This window comes from Pecten maximus, unplaced genomic scaffold (assembly GCF_902652985.1).
Source record: "Pecten maximus unplaced genomic scaffold, xPecMax1.1, whole genome shotgun sequence".
NCBI lineage: Eukaryota > Metazoa > Mollusca > Bivalvia > Pectinida > Pectinidae > Pecten > Pecten maximus.
This window is the reverse complement of record NW_022981789.1, coordinates 1-7,087: the sequence shown is the minus strand read 5'-3', so window position 1 is coordinate 7,087 and position 7,087 is coordinate 1. Positions and strand designations below refer to the sequence as shown.

The 7,087-nt window shown below is 33.3% G+C and overlaps 2 long non-coding RNA genes across 2 annotated transcripts; both read right to left on the bottom strand.

Moving 5' to 3' along the window:
- Positions 1-615: 615 nt before the first annotated feature.
- Positions 616-1,056, bottom strand: LOC117320228. The gene is made up of 2 exons (XR_004530955.1): positions 984-1,056; positions 616-939 (listed from the first exon to the last, which is right to left on the bottom strand). It is a non-coding gene; the product is annotated as an uncharacterized LOC117320228 (long non-coding RNA).
- LOC117320227 lies at positions 1,053-7,079 on the bottom strand. The gene is made up of 4 exons (XR_004530954.1): positions 6,967-7,079; positions 6,576-6,606; positions 5,782-5,870; positions 1,053-5,340 (listed from the first exon to the last, which is right to left on the bottom strand). It is a non-coding gene; the product is annotated as an uncharacterized LOC117320227 (long non-coding RNA).
- Positions 7,080-7,087: the final 8 nt, after the last annotated feature.

Here is a 7,087-nt window from a genome sequence, read left to right as displayed (position 1 = left end):
CAAATAATTATTTACATCTCATGGGCAAATGTTTTAAACATAAATATACAGCATTGCAAATATACACATAATTCTCTGGCTGTGCATTAAAAAGAGGTTTAATAAAATAAATTTTATATAAATGTTAAAGAGAAAAGATGCATGCTACCTTATGTTCCTTCTTTTCAGAAGAGTTCCAACCTATAAAACATATAGAGGATGTAGCTGGAGCGTAAACAGTACTTCTAGCACCAAGGAGACAAAAGACCTTTATGTTTTATTTTATCAATATTTTAATACACTGAAAGAAGATTTGTTAGCAAAATTGTACCCACTGTCAAAGTAGATTTACTACAGAGTGGGCGTCTATAGACTAAGAGTAGAAGGGACTTATGATAACATAATTCTAATTAAAGGTTTTAACTCAAATTCAAGTCACATGACAGGTAGCAAACATCCTTAACCAAGTATTGTCAGACAGTTGATTGAATTGGTGTGACCACAGCCTAAGGTCATTGGCTATCTAATTGTCATACAGAGCCCTGTCTGATAGACCTGTACTTGATAACACAGCAATTAATATTTAGGCCCTGTATTATGTACATTATCATGTATTACAAGGCCCTGTCTCATGTACACTGTATATATTACTATGTATTTTATTTTGACCAATTTTCTAATGTAAGGCAGTTTCCCCCTCTACCTGGGCCAATAAACATGAACATAATGTAAACAACAGTTTGTTGAGTTCAAGTGATACCTGTCCCCTATTGACCCCAGTAAAAATAGTATTGACCCAAAAACTCTGAACCTTGACCATGTCTAAGATATTATGATCCTTTGTCATTGTGTGAAGTTTGATCAAATCCCTCAAGGAACAAAGCTGCTAGAGCGCTGACACAATTTGGCATCACGTACATATATACCTACATACATGTATATACCTACATACATATATACCTACATACACCTACATACATATATACCTACATACATGTATATACCTACATACATGTACGTGCAAGATGGACAGAGAGGAAACAGTCAAACTTGCCTTGTTGTTTGGTCCCCCCCCCCCCCCCCCCCACCAAGTTTTACCAGTAGAGGACTAAGATATGACACTTAACCCTAAGAAAGTCATCTGATTATAAAGGTAACATACACCCTTAACACAAATCTCATGATATACACATATGAGGTAACAAATACCGTGACAATTTCCAACAGAAGATCACAGAAAACAATGATCACAGAAAACAATGATCACAGAAAACAATGATCACAGAAAACAATGATCACAGAAAACAATGATCACAGAAACCAATGATCACAGAAAACAATGCACAGAAAACAATGATCACAGAAAACAATGCACAGAAAACAATGATCACAGAAACCAATGATCACAGAAACCAATGATCACAGAAAACAATGATCACAGAAAACAATGATCACAGAAAACAATACCTTTATGGTACTATGTTCTCTTTCAACATTGCAACATTTCAGCCAAAAACAGACTGTTTCCCAAAGCAAAAGAAGAGGAGTATCTTCAGATTTTTCATTTTCATTTTCATTTCAGGTAAAAAAAAAAACTCTGTACATTTTGTATTATAACATAGCCTCTAAATTTGTATGCTGGGTAAAATTTGTACATTATTTTGGTATGTTCACAAAAAGAAAATGAAGGACAAAATATTTCCACTTGGATGCATTCCTGGTATTACAAGTAACTTTACATTCCAAGTTCATTTTTTCTGGTCTAAAAACTTAAATCTTTATGTACATTTGCAGACCACAAGACTCACAAAGGCTCTTGAATTTGGTAAAATACATTAAAGAGTATGTACCAAAAAACAATATTTCCATCCAACTCGAACATATTGCATTTATCCCAGGATCACAGGGATTTGGTACCAATTGTCAACCCCATGGTCAGTATATGTGTAATAGCCCTGGGAATTTGTGTCAAATCCCTGTGCTCTTAATATATCTACAACACCAACAGAAAAGTCAGATAATTAGAAAATATAAAAGAAAATTCAACATTCTAAAGTTGAAAATTTTCACAATTTACAAAATCTGACACCATGTATATACAATATATATAGTACTGATGGGATTCACATAAAGATATGCCACCGATTACAACCAAAACGAAATATTTCTTACATTACATGTATATTAGGGGGACAATATTTTAGCAGCAACTTTATTTTAGTGGTGATATTATTTTAGCAGTACATTAAGCTGAGTATATTACATAATTTGTTTAACTTAGCCCCAGTTTCTCAAACTTAATGTAAAGATATTCCTTAACTTCTACAGGAAAGGACTGACTAAGGGAGAATGTTCCAAGGATTTCAGACTATACAATGCTACAAGATATCAACATACTTTAATACAAGCTGTATAATAAATAGATAAAAAAAACCTGTATCATACAGTCATTTCATCCTTTCAGGACTTGTCAGTGATGCTAAAGGTCCAAAGTATTGATACCAGGGAGGCAACAAAGGAGATAATCAAAATTTGTATAAACAAAAAAAACCTACAAACTAAAGTTAAGAATATTTTCCAATGTTAAGGGATGTTCATGAAGCTGGGGCCTGACTAGATTGATAAATATTTTTTTAGTGCAGATTTTTGGTCCACCTTTCAGGAAACTTATGTCCCATGATCAATCATCACAGACAGATGGACACCCAGACAGATGGACAAAGTCATATGGACAAACAGACAGATGGACACCCAGACAGATGGACAAACAGACATATGGACAAAGTCATATGGACGAACAGACAGATGGACACCCAGACAGATGGACAAACAGACATATGGACAAAGTCATATGGACAAACAGACATATAGACAAACAGACATATGGACAAACAGACAGAAGATCATACAAACAACAGGAATAATATATTTAAAACAATACAATCCTATTTTGACTTTGGTGCCAAACTACATCCTTCTTTCTAAGAAACTGAGCAAAACAAAACTTTCAGGCAAAAGAGTAATACATTACTCTTATCTTCATCTAAAACATTATGCCAAGATTAAATCTATGACATTTTTTACTGAATTTCAAGAACATCTTATCTTCAAATGATTCTTTCAAACAGATTTTTACACCGCAAAAGTAACAAGGCAATACAGATGATATGAATCATTTCACGCCAAGGACAAATTACTAATGTCAATCTATTTATAGTTACATTGACCTTATTTCTGATCCCAGGTGGGTGAAATGCAAAAACGTGCAAGAAACGATGGCTGTGAATATTTGTATGAAGTTTCAGGACAAATGGCCAATTAATGACGTCAGTAGAGTGGGGATGGTAAAATATCTATTCATAGTAAGAACAACCTCATTTTTGACCCCATGTGGTTGAAACACAAAGTTTCAGTTTCATTCAATAACAAATGAAGTGATGATGTAGTCTGTTTATATACATATCTACGAGTCTATCCCTCACTGACTCGATAACAAATCCTCCGGATAAGTTCTATGTGTGTTAATATCACAAATCTATTGGTTTTTCACCAAGTCAATATGTAACTTGATTAGTAGGAAAATATACAATATCCGTAAAAATACGCAGACAGAGAAGATACTAAAATTAGGTTGTTATTTTAAGAAGACCTTTTTCATAATTTTTGCAAACCTCTTGAAAAAACTTAATTGCAGCAAATTATGGTCCTTTCTATGATTTCCATAAACAAATGTTTCGAATATTTGGTGCATTGTTAAAATTTGAACCAATATTTTCAGTAAAAACAAACCTGGATTAACAACTACCTAAACATTAATCACCAACATACCTGTATATCTGAATAAATTCTCCACCTTTATTTACACGGCAGAATAATTAATTTATTTACACTGAAATCTATTATGATCTACTACAATCAACAACTGCCACTATCATCAACCTGTCAACACAAATTATTTATCAATAAAAAAACATGTTCATTTATGTGGACAAACAAGATCGTTCTTTTTTAAATGTAATATTTCAGACATATATCTTGATGGACATGTAGATGTTATTGACGGCCATAAAAGTCACTCCAATTCTCATCTAAATACAAATGATTTCATAAATGAACACCTCTGATCCAACCATTTTGACCATGATCAATGAAAACGGCCCTAGTTTGTATTTCAACAAATGCTATAGACATAGGTGGTGTTTTTTACCGATCATGGACTTATTACCAGATACATTAGACTGTGACTGTCAATGGTGATTGGTTGTGTTGGTGAATTTTATTGAGGAACAGACATCCAACATCATCTTTAAAAATATCCACATCACACTGAACAACCAGATCAGATAAATACAAAGATTAACATCAAAGAATATCATTTTTATATAAATATATATTACTCTCTCTCCACTCCATCCCTCTCCCTCTCTTTCTATCCCCTATCTCCCTCTCCACCCATCCCTCTCTCTCCACCCATCCCTCTCTCTCCACCCAACCCCTCTGTTTCTCTGGAAGCTGAGATCAAACACATCTCTTTTATTGTGTTTTTAGGCAAAACAAGTAACCCCAGTGCCTCGATCCCATATGATGTTCAGTGAGGTAGCCACCAGCTACTACAGGGATACCATGCATCAACAGAATTAGACGATAACATGACATACTCTATATATGTAGAGGTAATCTATCTGGTAATAAGCCCACCCCTGTTATTACAGTTTTGTTACCCATCCAGTCACATCAACATACAAAGTAGAATAAAGATGCTACTCAAACAGTAATCATGATCGATTGAACAGAGTGGTATTCTAATACAATATCAAAAGTTGAATATTTGACGCTATTACCAGCCTCGAAAAATTGAAGAAAAAAAACGTTTTAAATTCAAAGTGAATTAATTACATCGGAAAGAAATTCTATCATACATACTCCAACTCTCTTTCTGTATGTAAAATCAGTTCTTATAAGAATCATTTTTAGGATGCTCTTGTTAATACTTTTATATGTTGGTGTTAATTAGGTATATTTCTATACCATGGGTGCCACTTTATCCATTCATCTGAGAAGCTGTGTACACACTGTCATCACTATCAGGTTTCTTCATGTGGTGAACCATTTGAACAGTAGAATTCTGGACATCTTTCCAACTTTATACATCAGAACCTTGTTAGTCTGGACACTGTCCTTAATGACTACCGGGTATACCGGTTCAATGAGTCAAATCTAGTTTGTTGCTGTTCTAAATCTGATGTAAAATTTTACTAACGTATGGAAAGAAATGAACACCACTAACGATCAAAATGGCTGACGATATGTCGGAGCTGTGAAGTTCACGGTAGTATAGAATAGCACAAAACCAGCAGGAGTCTGCAATAGAAGAAAAGATAATTTAATAAAGTTAAAAATCACAGCATTAATAAACCTTTTGAATTTTAAAGACAGTCCAGGTCATTTGATTACAATTAAACATTTAAATCAATTTACTTTAATAATATCATATTTTTCACTATGTAAGCTTCCTAAAGATCAAATATCATAAATATCATAAATTTTCTTAACTTCAGAAGTTAGCTCAAGGTTATAACTTACATATTTAAACCCCTTTGATAGCCCTCCATTTAAGCAACACACTCTATAGGTCAAATATCATAAATCTTCATGAACTTCAAAAGTTAGCTCAAGGTTTATAACTTACATAGTTAACCCCCTTTGATAACCCTCTTTTTAAGCTACATACACTATAATTCAAATATCTTGTCCTGGATATCTGAAAAAACTTAGAAATCAGATAATGTGGTTCTCTCATACCTTAACCTCTGAACTGGACATCTCAAACACCTCATGGTCATCAAACTTGTTCCACTTCTTGGACACAGCATTCTTACAGTAGGCAGTATCTAAGTGGAAAACAACAGTTGGAAGTCCATTATACTAATGCTCAGGCATGATTCTAACACAGGAGATGATTTCCCATTACAATTCTATGACAAATTCTAATAGCATTCATGTACAATATATCAATATAGCTGAGTCATATGGGTGAATTCTCTACTAATATTATGATTAAAATGATACAGCATGATTCATTTCTTCATTTGAATTAAATGCCCATAGCTGTTGGTAAGACAATAAAAAAACACAAAACCAAACAAAGTCTCATTTGAGTAAGTTATAAATAGAACCGTTCATTGTCTTTTCAGTCTACACTTTATTTCATAAGATATTTTTATTGTCTTTTCAGACTACACCATATTTCATAAGATATTCTTTTTAACTTGGCTAATTTATAGATATTCATTTAAATCGATAAATTCAAAATCTTCATCTTCATAATTTTCACTGGGTAATCTCTATTAAAATGACTTACAAGTTACATATAAAATCTAACACAGATTACAGGTGTGATTTGTAAGGGAGATAACTCTATGGATAAATATATCTGAGTTGACCTAAAAATCTTACTCATATCACAGGTATAATATTTAAGGGAGATATCTCTATGGAAATATATGTCTCAGTTGACTTAAAACCTTACTGATATCACGGGTATAATATCTAAGGGAGATAAATCTAAGGGAACATACAGCCTTAACTGAACTTACAGTGACCGCCATCCATTGTCCCATAGTGATTCTGAAAACAAGCAGAACATGTTTTAAAATACCTAATTAAAACCAAATTATTGATTACATAACAATAGTCTGTATATGACTTTAAGGCAACTATGCTATTATAATGATAAAGTTCCTCTTCAATACAGAAGATAAAACGGACAAAGATGAATTATTTTGGGGAAAGTTATTCCCCTTGACAAATTGAGTTATTCTCCTTGACATATTGACTTATTCATCTATGACATCCCACCATATAAAGGTGTCAAACATTACATAAACACCATACTGAAAACAGGCAATGTTAAGTTTAAATAAAATTAGTTTAAAAGTAAAATTGAATTATTTAGCAAAAAAGGCTGGAGGTTGAGTAAGTACTTACAGACACGCCGTACAGTTGGTAGTGAGGGTTGTTCCCTGGTCCCCGTACAAACTTGTCCAGACTCAGATCGTTTACTGGGAAATCCACATACGAGTTAATTTTCTGTCGCCACATTCCCTCC